The sequence below is a fragment of the Aquarana catesbeiana genome, linkage group LG10 (genome assembly GCF_042186555.1).
Source record: "Aquarana catesbeiana isolate 2022-GZ linkage group LG10, ASM4218655v1, whole genome shotgun sequence".
Taxonomy (NCBI): domain Eukaryota; kingdom Metazoa; phylum Chordata; class Amphibia; order Anura; family Ranidae; genus Aquarana; species Aquarana catesbeiana.
This window is the reverse complement of record NC_133333.1, coordinates 67,999,738-68,014,423: the sequence shown is the minus strand read 5'-3', so window position 1 is coordinate 68,014,423 and position 14,686 is coordinate 67,999,738.

Here is a 14,686-nt window from a genome sequence, read left to right as displayed (position 1 = left end):
CACCCACCAAGAGCGAGTGAGGACTTACAGTGTTGTGGCACCAGCACCACCGCCACCGCCAAAGGCCCAATTTTTCTGCCCCTGTTCAACAGGGGCATGTAATTACAATTCTTGATCTAATATTTCACAGCAGGGCCCTGTGAGGGCTTACAGTGTTGTGGCCACAACACCTAAGGTCCAAATTTCTGCTGAATATATAGGGCAGGCCCCTACTTTCAAACATCTAACTTACAAATGACTCCTACTTGCAAATGGAAGCAGACAACAGGAAGTGAGATGAAATCTACCCCTAGGAAGGGAAATTCTCTCCTGTAAGAGTTAATATGGGAAAAACATTTCTCCTTTCCACTGATGCTTTCCAATCCTTGTTCCACAAAAAACCCCACATTTTCAAAAAACATTTGTCATTGGGACAAAAAGTGAGGTGAAATCTTCTGAAGAGGAGGACAGACAGCAAAACAAATGTCACAGGGGTGATAACCCTTCCCTATGTTTTCCAAAAAGCTTAAAAAAGATTTTTTGGCTGGAGCTAAACACGTTAAAAATGTACCCGTTCAAAATTACAAACAGATTCTACTTAACAACAAACCTACAGTCCCTGTCTTGTTTGCACCGCCTGTATACTGCTGTTCAGAGTACAGAGCCTGTATACTGCTGTTTCCTTTTTTAATTTGGGTGCGGGGTTCCCCTTAATATCCATACAAGACCCAAAGGGCCTGGTAATGGACTGGGGGGTACCCATGCCGTTTGTCTCACTGATTTTCATACATATTGCCAGGACCCGACATTACATTAAAGCCGCAAGCAGTTTTAAATGACTTTTTTTCCTTTAAAAATGACATTTTGTGCAGGGACTGTTCTAAGCACGGGAAACACGCGCCACTTTACAGGCATACTATAGACACCCCCCAGGTACGATATTTAAAGGAATATTTCACTTTTTTTTTACTTTAACCACTTCAGCCCCGGACCATTTGGCTGCCTAAGGACCAGAGGACTTTTTCCAATTTGGCACTGCGTCGCTTTAACTGCTAATTGCGTGGTCATGCAATGCTGTACCCAAACGAAATTTGTGTCCTTTTCTTCCCACAAATAGAGCTTTCTTTTGATGGTATTTGATCACCTCTGCCATTTTTATTTTTTGCGCTATAAACGGAAAAAAAACGAAAATTTTGAAAAAAATTATATTTTCTACTGTCAATTTTAGTCATACATTTAGGCCAAAATGTATTCTGTCACATGTGTTTGGTTAAAAAAATGTCAATAAGAGTATATTTATTGGTTTGCGCAAAAGTTATAGCGTCTACAAACCAGGGTACATTTTCTGGAATTTACACAGCTTTTAGTTTATGACTGCCTATGTCATTTCTTGAGGTGCTAAAATGGCAGGGCAGTACAAACCCCCCCAAATGACCCCATTTTGGAAAGTAGACACCCCAAGGAAATTGCTGAGAGGCATGTTGAACCCATTGAATATTTATTTTTTTTGTCCCAAGTGATTGAATAATGACAAAAAAAAAAATATTTACAAAAAGTTGTCACTAAATGATATATTGCTCACACAGGCCATGGGCCTATGTGGAATTGCACCCCAAAATACATTCAGCTGCTTCTCTTGAGTACGGGGATACCACATGTGTGGGACTTTTTGGGAGCCTAGCCGCGTACAGGGCCCCGAAAACCAATCACCGCCTTCAGGATTTCTAAGGGCGTAAATTTTTGATTTCACTCCTCACTGCCTATCACAGTTTTGAAGGCCATAAAATGCCCAGATGGCACAAAACCCCCCCAAATTACCCCATTTTGGAAAGTAGACACCCCAAGCTATTTGCTGAGAGGCATGTTGAGTCCATGGAATATTTTATATTTTGACACAAGTTGCTGGAAAGTGACACTTTTTTTGCACAAAGTTGTCACTAAATGATATATTGCTCACACAGGCCATGGGCATATGTGGAATTGCACCCCAAAATTCATTTAGCTGCTTCTCCTGAGTATGGGGATACCACATGTGTGGGACTTTTTGGGAGCCTAGCTGTGTACGGGGCCCCGAAAACCAATCACCGCCTTCAGGATTTCTTTTTTTTTAATAATCAAAATTTTATTCATTTATATAATACATCATTTATACAACATACTATACCCCTACATTCAACCCAATAACAAGACTACACATTACCCCACATATCCCATTTACCGAGGTTTATAAATTACCACAAAAAAAAAAAAAAAAAAAAACTTATCAAAATCTATAGTTCTTCCATCCACCCCTATCCTTGTTATTAATTGCTCCAACTCCTTCCCCAACTTCAAACGTGATTAAACAATAATTATAATGTGGCTTCTCCAATTTATAAAGTGAGAAAAAGAGAGAAAAGAAAAAAAAGAAAAAATTTATTTACTATCTGTGATGTCCCCACCCCCCCTCCTTAATATTAATTTACTCCCTCCCTTACTCCCATCGTGCAAACATTTTAAATACATTGTAAAGTGATTTCCCCCTTTCCTAGTTCATATCGTAAATCCCTATAGTTCATAATTCTATAATTTATATTTGTGCAAAGCAAAAAAAACAAAAAAAACAAAAAAAAACAAACACCTTTCTGTGGTTCTTCCCCCCCCCCCCATATCCAAGCGTACTTAGATAAAATTATAAAGTGCATTCCCCCTTTTTCAATTCCTGTCAAAATCACTAATCCATAATTAATAAATTGTGCCTTCTTCCCTCCCCCCCATCCTTAATGTGTTTACCCCAACTCTTCCCCCCAGTATATCGATCTGGTGACAAAAGAAAAAAAAAAAAAAAGGAAAACATTTCCCTTCCCTTTTTTTTTCTTTCTTTTCCCCTTCCTCTTCTCCCTCTCCTTCTTCTCTTCCCCTCTCCTTTCTTCTTTTCTATCCGTGATGTCCCCTCCCCCCTCATCAATATTCATTTACTCCGGCCCTTCCTCCCATTGTGCAAACATATTAACTGAAATTGTAAAGTGATTTCCCCCCTTTTCTAATTCGTGTCATAAGTCCCTATAATTCATGATTATATAATTTATATTTGTGCAAACAACAACACACCCCTACCCCACATCACCCTCACCACTCAGTGTTTATTAATGGATTCGGGGTGAATGGAAAAAAAAAAAAAAAACCCCGGCGAGTGAGAACATGTAACCATACATTATCTTACCTCCCACCCCTTTACTTAATTGGCATTAGAGAAGTCATATCAATATTTAATTTTCTCTTTCTGGGCTCATCATCTTATTTCTTAATTCTTTATGACTACACCATTTCTGCCTCCGTTACCCGTTGATGTTTCCCTCTTCCATTATCTCCCTGGCGCACTGCTCCCATTTTGCCCATGTAGTTTCAAATTTCCTTTTTTGATTTTTAACCACATGCACCCACCTCTCCGCTTCCTTTATTATGTTAACCTCATTTCTCCACTCCATGACTGACGGTTTCCGATCCTGCCTCCAATACCTTGGGATCAGTTTTTTTGCTGCGTTTACCAAGTGTGGAGTTATGCTTTCCCTATACTTTTTGACAGATCCGGGATTTCCGTGAAACAGATATTGTATAGGCCCAAACTCCAGGGAGTCCCCTGTTAGTTTCTTAATCCATGGAGCCACTGATTCCCAAAATGGCTTGATTATTGGACATGTCCACCAAAGATGAAGAAAAGTTCCCCTCTGTCCGCAACCCCTCCAACACCTATCGCTAGATACCGAGGAGATTTGTGCTAATTTTACTGGTGTCCTATACCATCTCGCTAGGAACTTATATGCCATTTCTTGCACCTTTGTGCTTATGGAGGTTGTGAATGTTAACGATATCATTCTATTAATTTGTTTATATGTCCAGACTTGGCCCAGCTCCCTCTCCCATTCTTTTACAAAGTAAGGGGGTGTCCTTTCTTGTTCTTTTAGGATCATTCTGTACATTCGAGACAGCATATGCCCAGATTCTGATATCTGTGCACACTGCCTCTCAAATGCCGTAAGTGAGTTCATGGGTCTCAGTGGTTTTATTTTCTTGAGAAAGCTCTTCATTTGGTGGTATTTCCATTCTGCCATTCGTGTCTCCCCAAATCTCATGACCATCTCTGTCAGTGATAATAAGGCTCCATTAGGGGCAAACTTACCACATCTAGTATTCCCATCCTGGCCCCATGCCCCCAGATTTCCCATCTCCTCCCCCGGAGGGAACCAAGGGAATTCCTCCAGAGGGGTCAGAGGGGTCAGAGGGGAGGTCTGGGGGGCATATTTACCTTTACTATTCATTCTGTTCCATACTTCCAATGAATTCAAGGTCATTGGTGATGTCCATTGTGACAACCCTCTCAATGACCCTTGGATCCATGGTGCTCCTGCCAGGTTTCTCCTCGCCATTGACATTTCTGCCTGTACCCATGGTTTTCTCTTTAGGTCATGACACCAGTCTACTATTCTTACTAGAGTCATAGCCCTATAATAGGATGTTATATCCGGGAGTCCTAGGCCTCCCTCAGCTTTGCTTCTCTTTAAGATATCGTAAGCCAGTCTAGGCCTTTTGTCACTCCACACAAATGCCACAAACAGCCTACGTATTTGCCTAAAGAGAGTCGCTGGCAACCTGATTGGAACTGTGCGCAGCACATAAACTATTCTGGGCAGTATACTCATTTTTATGGCACTGATTCTCCTAAACCAGGTCAGATATTTACCCTTCCATTTCTTTAGCTCTTCTGATATTTCTTTCAGTAATGAGCCATAGTTATGCTCATACAATAGTTCATAGTCTGCACTGATTTGTACCCCCAGGTACGTCAGCGACTCCTTATTCCATATAAATGGGTACATCTCCTTCAATGACCTCTCCATCTCCGCTGAGATATTACTAGGAAAGATGACTGATTTCTCGAAGTTGATCTTGAAACCAGACAGCCTTCCAAATCTCTGTACCTCAGCCATCAATGCAGCTGTAGATGCCTGAGGAGCGGAGAGGAAAAACAACAGGTCATCCGCATACGCTGCTACTTTATGTTCTGTATGTCCTATGTATGTCCCTACTATCTCCACATTCCTTCTAATTCTGCGCAGGAGTGGTTCCATTACTATCGCGAATATCAAAGGGGATAGTGGGCACCCTTGCCTGGTGCCATTTTGTATGTTAAAACATTCGGATACTGTCCCGTTGACCTTTATTCTTCCTCTTGGTTTCCCATAAAGTGACATAATCCACCCTAGCATTTTTCCCCCCAGACCTATCCTCCCCAGTACTTCTCTCATAAAGCCCCAGTTCACTCTGTCGAAGGCCTTTTCGGCATCCATCGACAGAGTGATTCCTGGGGCTCTATCCGGGCCATGTAGCATCCATTGCAATACATGAAGGGCACGGATGGTATTGTCCCTAGCTTCCCGTCCTTTTATAAACCCTGTCTGGTCTGGGTGTACCAAATCGCCTACATGTTCCCGAAGTCTCAGGGCCAGGATTTTTGCCAATAATTTGGTGTCGGAGGTCAGCAGAGAGATAGGCCTGTAATTAGCACATACCTGGGGGTCCTTTCCCTCTTTTAGTAATAACGTTATATATGCCAGTAATGCTTCTGGAGAGAGTGGGTTTGCAGCATTAATAGAGTTGAAATAACTACAAAGTGGTCTTACCAAAACTGGGAGAAATTTCTTATAATATGAGTTTGTCAGCCCATCTGGCCCTGGACTTTTCCCAGGGGGCAGGGTTGCTATCACTCTGCTCAACTCTTCGACCGTGACTGGACGTTCCATATCTTCAGATATTTCTCTAGGTATTATGGGCATGGCGGCGCTCTCCATATATTCGTCTATCTCATTCCTCCTTTGACCCTCTCTTTCCCCTCCTTCAGATGGTTCTGTTTTAGCGATGTTATATAGAGCCTCATAGAATTTACCAAATTCTTTAGCTATGGCCTTTGTATCCATTATTTTCTTGCCTTGCACTAATAAGCTATGCATGTGCCTAGAGTCCTGTTGTTTTTTGAGTTGTTTTGCCAGTAGCCTTCCACATTTATTTCCCTGTTCATATGCTCTATTGGCAAAAAACCTAATTTTGTTCTTCGCTCTATATTCAAGGCATTGTGAGAGCTCTGCTCTTAAGCTCTCCAGACATCTACCATCTATTTGGTCAAGATTTTTCTTGTGCTTTCTCTCTAGGACCCTAATCTTCTCTAGTAGTTCGTCTATCTCTCTTTTGCCTTCCCTCTTCATATGCGCACCAATGGCAATTAGCTCCCCTCTTACAACTGCCTTATGGGCTTCCCACACCACTTGATCTGACATTTCTTCTGTTTTATTTATTTCAAAATATTCCTTTATCTTAGTACTTAGTTTCTCCACTATGTCCTCCTTGTCCAACAGCGACTCATTCAGACGCCATATTCGTTCCGAATGCGCCACTTGTGTTGGTCGGAGGGTCAGAATTATTGGGGCATGATCAGATAAAGTTATTGGTTCGATTGTACTTGTGTTGACAGTCCCCAGGTAGAATTGATCCACCAGAAGAAGGTCCAACCGTGAGTACATATCATGTGTTTTAGAGTAGTAACTAAAGTCTCTAGTCCCTGGATGTAGAGCTCGCCAGCTTTCCACAAGATCTTGTGAACCTAAGGTATGTCTAATTCGCTTTATGGCTCTAAAAGATAACCCGGTTCTGCCCGTGGATGTATCTATACTCGGATCTAGAACCATATTGAAGTCTCCTCCAACCACTACACATCCTTCCTTAAATTCTTCTAATTTTTTAAACATTTTTACCAGAAAATTAACAGTCCCTTCGTTGGGTGCATATATTGAAGCAAAGGTATATCGTCTCCCCTGTATTACGCCTTTTACAAACAAATACCGACCTTCTGGGTCGCCTTGTACGGACTCCATTGTCCAGGGACATGATTTCTTAAATGCAATTGTAACCCCTCTTGCCCTTGCTACTGGGGATACCGCATGATGCCACTGCTTCAATATATTCTGGGGAAGGCCTGGGATCGAGCTGCTCCCGAAGTGTGTCTCTTGTAAGAGAACCACATCAGCTCCCAAATGTTGCAGCTCCATCCACAGTCTCCCTCTCTTATTAGGTGAGCTCAAACCCCTCACATTGTATGACAATATTTTCAGTATGGCTGTCATTTTCTTTTGTCCCAGGAGCCCCCTGTTCCCTTGCCCATATTCTCTGTCTTCCCCTCTGCCATTCGCACCCCCCTGTTACCCCCCCCCCTTTCCAACATTCAAGACCCCATTGGACACATACCTACACATAACATAACAAGAAAGCAAAAAATATATCACATTTATGTTAAAAGACATAACTCTTGCATACACTTCCCCCATACAAAAAACCTTATTGACCTACATAAGGTCCTCATTTTCCCTCATGTCCCTCCATTTATCCTCCCCTCCTCCCGGACTTCCCCCTATAAACCCCCTTCCAGATGGAAGATCAAAAAAAAAAAAAAATAAATAAAAAAAAGAAAAAAGGGGGGGAGGAAAAAAAAAAAAACCCAAAAAGAGTCCTTTAAGTCCTTCTTTGGGCTCTACCCCTGTTGGCCCTTGCCAGTACCTCTTGCCATTTATCTGCTCATTGCAGGGGGGCCCTAGAGTATTTATTCTCCAATCCGTAAAGTCCACCATCGGGAGGTCTAATTTCTCTGTAAATGATTTTAAATCATCCTTTGTTCGCAAAGTTGCAGTTTTTCCATCCCTGGAGGCTGTTAGACTAAAGGGGAACCCCCACCGGTATTTAATCTCGGCCTTTCGTAGGATTTCTAACAGCGGACGAACCGACCCTCGCTTAAAAAGTGTTCTTTTTGAGATATCTGGATACAGTGCTATGTTTGAGCCTTCAAATGTGATTATGGGAGTATTACGTGCTGTCTTCATTATATTTTCTTTCACGGTATATTTGTGTATTTTACAGATTACATTCCTAGGTGTGTCAGTTTTTGTGTTCTGAGGAGGGGCCCGATGTACCCGATCTATTTCAATAACATTTGGGGCTTGATCTCCCAGTATCTGTCCAAAAATTTTTTGTGCTGTTGGAGCCAATTCTCTCGCTGTAATTGACTCCTTTAATCCTTTTATGCGTATATTTTGTCGCCTATCCCTGTTCTCGTATTCGTCCAGCTGTTCTCTGTATGAATTTAATATCTCTTCATATTTTCTTATGGACTCTTGGACGTCTACCAATACCTGTGTGATAGTCTCTTGTTCTTTTTCTGCCCCTTCTACTCTGTGTCCCAGATCCCTGATGTCCTCTTTTAAACTTGCCACAGCTTGCATATAGGATTGCTTGACTGCTTTTATTAATTGCTGAATGTCGTTTTTGGTGGGGAGGGCCTTCAACAATTCCCAGATGTTCCTTTCTGAATTTGCATTTTGTCCATCCCACTCCTGCGGGTTCCCCTCACCGTCCTAAGTGCTCTCCTGATCACCCTCGTATCTTTGTGGCAGCCCGCTTACTCCCATATCCCCCCTTGTTATTTCTGGATGTTCCTGTATAGTACTTTGATCCGTATTAGGGATTGGGTCCTCTCCTCCTCTTCCCATCATTGTCTCTGTGTCAATGGACTGTGCCTCTTCTGATGGCCACCTACTGTCCTCCCATTGCGTCATTGTATCCCGGCTCTCTACCAGTGGGCTTTGTATGTCCATCGTTAGATGTCCCTTACCAGGGATGAGTTGGCCCTTATTCTTAGCCCCCATTACTTTGGGGCTCCCATCACTTCCAGGGGGGCTAGGCTCTGGGGTCTTACTCCCTCTCCCTGCTGTCGGGAATCTCTTACCATTTGCCACGACACTGTCACTTGTCATCTGGGTACTCGCCTGCCTTGTCCGGGATTCCCGCTCTGCTATTTCTGCACAGCCCGTGATATTACGCTTCTTTATATCCGGCTTTCCTATTTGCTCAGGTACAAGGGGGGATAAGTACGCCTTAATGCCATCTGTTGACTTTCTGCCTCTCCCTGCTGTTGGTTGCAAAGCTACTTGTCTGCGTGTTGTCATCCTCAGGCTTTTATCTCACTCTGCCCATGTAAATAAGAAAAAAACAAATAAATAAATAAATAAAGGAATGGGGGGGGGGAGGGGGGCAGCTTGTGAGTACAGCCTCTCCTCTCTCTTCCTCTCACACTCTCCCACTCCAGCTGGCCGCCCGTCTGTTTTCAAAGGAATGCCGGTGTGTATTTGCTTTGTATTTACTTGTGTTTACTTTGTTACACGCAGTGGCTGTGGACAAGCAGGCAGGTTACCACAGATCTCTCTCCCTTACACCATTTCTCCGCTTTCTATCGCCCTGTCACGCTGTGGAGTCTGCCTGTGTAGAGTGGTGTGGTGGAGTGGGAAAGTAGCCATACCTCTTTCTCTCTCCACCTCAGCTGGCTGCCCGTCTGTTATCCAGGAGAACGCCGGTGTGTGTGTGTATCTTGTTACACGTAGAGGCTGAAGACAGATAAACAGGCTCTCTCCCATACACAGCTTTTCAGCTTTCTGTCCTTCTTTGCCTTTATTCACTGTGCTGGCTGCTCGTCTGCTATCGAGGGAACGCCAGTGTGTGATCGTTTTACTATACCGGGAAACTGGAAACAGATGAGGGGACTGAGGGGAAGTAGTCAGTGATAGCAGTCGCCCTTCTCCCTCTCGAATGCTGGCGTGTCTTTGCTTACTGCACGAGGGCGGCTGAGGACAGGCGAGTCGGTAGAGCCCTCTCTCACATACACCGCATCTCAGCTGTCTGCCGAGTGATTGTCCATTAGCCCAGGATCACGGAGGGGGGGAGGAGCACTCACTTACTCACACTCGCACACACCCAGACTTTTTGGGAGCCTAGCCGCGTACGGGACCCCGAAAACCAAGCACTGCCTTCAGGATTTCTAAGGGTGTAAATTTTTGATTTCACTCATCACTGCCTATCACAGTTTCGGAGGCCATGGAATGCCCAGGTGGCACAAAACACCCCCAAATGACCCCATTTTGGAAAGTAGGCACCCCAAGCTATTTGCTGAGAGGCATGGTGAGTATTTTGCAGCTCTCATTTGTTTTTGAAAATGAAGAAAGACAAGAAAAAACATTTTTTTTTCTTTTTTCAATTTTAAAAACTTTGTGACAAAAAGTGAGGTCTGCAAAATGCTCACTATACCTCTCAGCAAATAGCTTGGGGTGTCTACTTTCCAAAATGGGGTCATTTGGGGGGGGTTGTGTCACCTGGGCATTCCATGGCCTCCGAAACTGTGATAGGCAGTGAAGAGTGAAATCAAAAATTTACGGCCTTAGAAAGCCTGAAGGCAGTGCTTGGTTTTCGGGGTCCCGTACGCGGCTAGGCTCCCAAAAAGTCTCACACATGTGGTATCCCTGTACTCAGGAGAAGCAACAAAATGTATTTTGGGGTGTAATTTCACATATTACCATGGCATGTTTGAGCAATATATCATTTAGTGACAACTTTGTGCAAAAAAAAAAATTAGTCTCTTTCCCGCAACTTGTGTCACAATATAAAATATTCCATGGACTCGACATGACTCTCAGCAAATAGCTTGGGGTGTCTTCTTTCCAAAATGGGGTCATTGGGGGGGGGTTGAACTGTCCTGGAATTTTATGCACAACATTTAGAAGCTTATGTCACACATCACCCACTCTTCTAACCACTTGAAGACAAAGCCCTTTCTGACACTTTTTGTTTACATGAAATTTTTTTTTTTTTGCAAGAAAATTACTTTGAACCCCCAAACATTATATATTTTTTTAAAGCAAATGCCCTACAGATTAAAATGGTGGGTGTTTCATTTTTTTTTTCACACAGTATTTGCGCAGCGATTTTTCAAACCCATTTTTTGGGGAAAAAACACACTTTTTTAAATTTTAATGCACTAAAACACACTATATTGCCCAAATGTTTGATGAAATAAAAAATATGATCTTAGGCCGAGTACATGGATACCAAACGTGACATGCTTTAAAATTGCGCACAAACGTGCAGTGGCGACAAACTAAATACATTTTTTAAAGCCTTTAAAAGCCTTTACAGGTTACCACTTTAGATTTACAGAGGAGGTCTACTGCTAAAATTACTGCCCTCGATCTGACGTTCGCAGTGACACCTCACATGCATGGTGCAATTGCTGTTTACATTTGACGCCAGACCGACGCTTGCGTTCGCCTTTGCGCGAGAGCAGGGGGGGGACAGGGGTGCTTTTTTTTTATTTTTTATTTATTTTATTTTATTTTATGGGACTTGCCACGTCACCAAGTGTTACTGCAGTGCTGGTTTGACTACGACCGGGGTGTACTAGGCTGCTGGTGCTTGCCACTTCACCAAAACACTACCAAAAAAACTGTTAGCGATCGCAGGGATCAGGCCTGACTCTGCGAACACTGCAGTTATGCGTTTAGTGTTTTGTAAGTGACAGTGATCGATTGATACTGCACTTTGGTGGGCTGGGCTGGGTGGAGGGGAAAAACACAGGTGCTAGCAGGTATCTGGGCTGATCCCGCTAACACTGCGTTTTTGGAACCCTAAACTGCTGGGGACGCTAGTATAGATCTGATCGGATCAGATATTGATCCGTTCAGATACTATACTACTAAGGGAGGCGTATGCTGAGTGCGTGGGTGTTAGCGGTACTGGCGCTAATCTGACGCTGCCTGGGGCGACGCATATCACCGCCGGGCGATCAGGGGGCTAAACCTTTATTCAGTAGTAAACGGCGGGTGCCCTGACACTATAAAAAATAAACTAACCAGCATCACCCGTAACAGTTATACGGTGATTGGGGGGTGATCGGGGGGGAGCGGGGGGTAAAGGGGGGTGTTTTGTGTGCCTGGCATGTTCTACTGTGTGTGTAGTGTGTTTTCATTACAGTCTTCTCTCCTCGGCGCCGGAACGGAAAATACCGAGCCGAGGAGAGATGACATCATTTCCTTTGCTGCTGTTTAGCATACAGCAGCAGAGGAATGATCTGATTGGCCGGCGGCGATTGCGAGGTTGGGGCCACGAATGGATGGTCTCCCCCTCACCTCCGATCGCCGCTGGACAAAAGCGGACCGCCTTGGGCACTGGGGGGTCCGATCGGACCCCCCGCCCATGGGAAGGCAATCGCGTACCAGGTACGTGATTTTGCCTGCCCGTGCCATTCTGCCGACGTACATCGGCGTGAGGCGGTCCTTAAGTGGTTAAGCATCATTAAAATCACTGCTCCCAAAAAAACGGCCGTTTTTAAAAGTTTTTTTTGCATTGATACATGTCCCCTGGGGCAGGACCTGGGTCCCCAAACCCTTTTTAGGACAATAACATGCAAATTAGCCTTTAAAATGAGCACTTTTGATTTTGAACGTTCGAGTCCCATAGACGTCAATGGGGTTCTAACGTTCGTGCAAATTTTCGGTCCGTTCGCAGGTTCTGGTGCGAACCGAACCGGGAGGTGTTCAGCTCATCCCTAGATGAGACACCAGTAACTGAGAAACTGTTTTGTTTGAATGTTAAACTCGCTGGTTTGAATTGTTTGTTTGTCATTGCAAATGGTGTTTTCCTTTGTGTGTGTGTGTGTGTGTGTGTGTGTAGCCATGCGGTCTGAGCCACCACCTTGTCTCTAGGCACCATTTCCTTTTAAGTGAATTCAATCTTTTCAGGTTTAGCTATTTTTGTACTTTTTACATACTTTTCAGTAAAACTATTGCATTTTTTTTAATTGAATTTTGGTTTTAAGTAAAATCTCTACTTTGCACTGAATTTACTAACTTTAACTGAGTTTTTGTACTTTTAGCGGTGTGTGTTATTTTTTTTTTAATTATTTTGGGTTTTATTTCGGTCTCAAAACTTGTGGTCTGACAGGGAGATACGGGAGTCAAAGGGGATTCCCTCCCATTTGCAATATGAGGGTTTATTCCACCCTTCCCTGGACAAAAGTTTTTTTAAATTGTTGAAGTCTTCTATATGGTGTTAGCCATAGATTTTTTTAATGTCTTGATAGACATACTATAAAACTCTTTCCAGGCTTCCCCTCCCTCTTCCTGTCCATTGATATGTAAATAAACCAGTTAGATGGGTTTTTAAGAGCTGAGCAGACAGGAAGTTCTTTGCAGGTATGCAACAGGAAGTTGGTGGGAGAAGCTTGGGGTCTTTTGACGCATGTTTGGAAGTATGATAGAAACCATTTTGATTTTTAAATTTAATTCCAGTTACTTTGTGAAGTTTTATACAGTAATACAGTTTTCGGTAGAGAGCAAACAGGAGGCATCCATGTTATTGTTGTAATATCTAGGTACAGATAGAAGCCATAATATTGTTTTGAATAGTGGAGGATTTCATGGTGCTTTGTAGTTTGTCTGACAAACATATTTATAGGGCTGCCGATAATCGGTTGGAGAGCATATAAGTGTGAGGAGTAGATTCTAGCATACTGGGAGGCTGTGTATAATTATCGGAATACACCAGTACTGTAAAAATAGTCACTAGGCAGTAGTGCTCCAAAAGTTATTGCAAGGTTGCCCTGGATGCAGGGGCACGTTATAAGTGATTCCAATTGTCATGGGTAATTTTGACCGTCCATGCATTGGAGAAAAAAAATGAAGCTCCACACCAGTCAGACATCTGCATAGTACATGAGGTCTGGGTTTGGGGCTCCGGACATAAGCTTGGCAGATATGGTCAGCGGGTACAGTAAGGTGTATTCCTTTGAAAGGTACTTTTGATGTCTGGAGGTACGCGACACCAGAATAAAAATACCTTAGAAGTAGTTCAGCTGCAACTTCAGAAATCTGTAATGATGAGTGAGTTGATGGATGTGTAGTACACGCTTGTGTGGTTAAAATTCTCATGCCTGTTTTTGAACTTTCTGTGGCTGGCCCATGCAAGATTTCGAGATGCTCTCCTGTCTTTCCCATTGTATTTTTTTTTCTATCGCTAAAAAAGTGAAGGCAGCATTCTGTCTGGTTGTTTTGTTTTTTCATTTTTGTTGTGGGAACTATGAAATATCTCCCCCACGTTTGTATCTAAATGTTTGTCTCATGTTTTAGAATGTGTTTGAACCTACCGCGACAGCCCTCTTAAGTGTCACGGGTGTTGTATTTTAGTAGGAACGTGAAAGTAAGGGTTACAGAGGGTTTAGCTATTGTCGGTTTTGAGGAATGTCAGTGACAATTTACCAATGTACACGAATGTTGTATTGTTTATCATTCTTTGCAGGTTAAATATGAAGGATAGAGTAATAACTTTTGTTTATAAGTATCTTTTCAGGTCCAAGGAGTTTCTGAAAGTGTATGTACATAGAAAGCAGGTGTGGGGGCGTGGCTTAGCAATGGCCGGGTGAAGACGTCTTCTCGGTGAGCTCCTGTCTTCCCCTGGCTTACCCTGGCATCCAGCCGACTATACTGCTAAAAAACAGAGGCATGCTAACTAGCAAAAGACCCAGAACCAGAACACCGTTCCACACAAACCGACCTCTCTCCCTGAGGAGCAGCATTCATAGATTCCTCCGGGACACACAGAGGACACCACCAGGTGCCATTACGGAGACTCCACGTGGGCCTCCGCTGGAGGTGTACACCGCTTCCACTCTGCCCTCCCCTCCCGCACCAACTACAGATCCAGACCTATCCCAGGGGACTCTGGCAGCCTTCCACTCAGCCCTTCCCAACAAACGGGCAGTCTGCCCAAAGACCTCCGCTCCATCCTGCAGGCCCTACCTACAAAC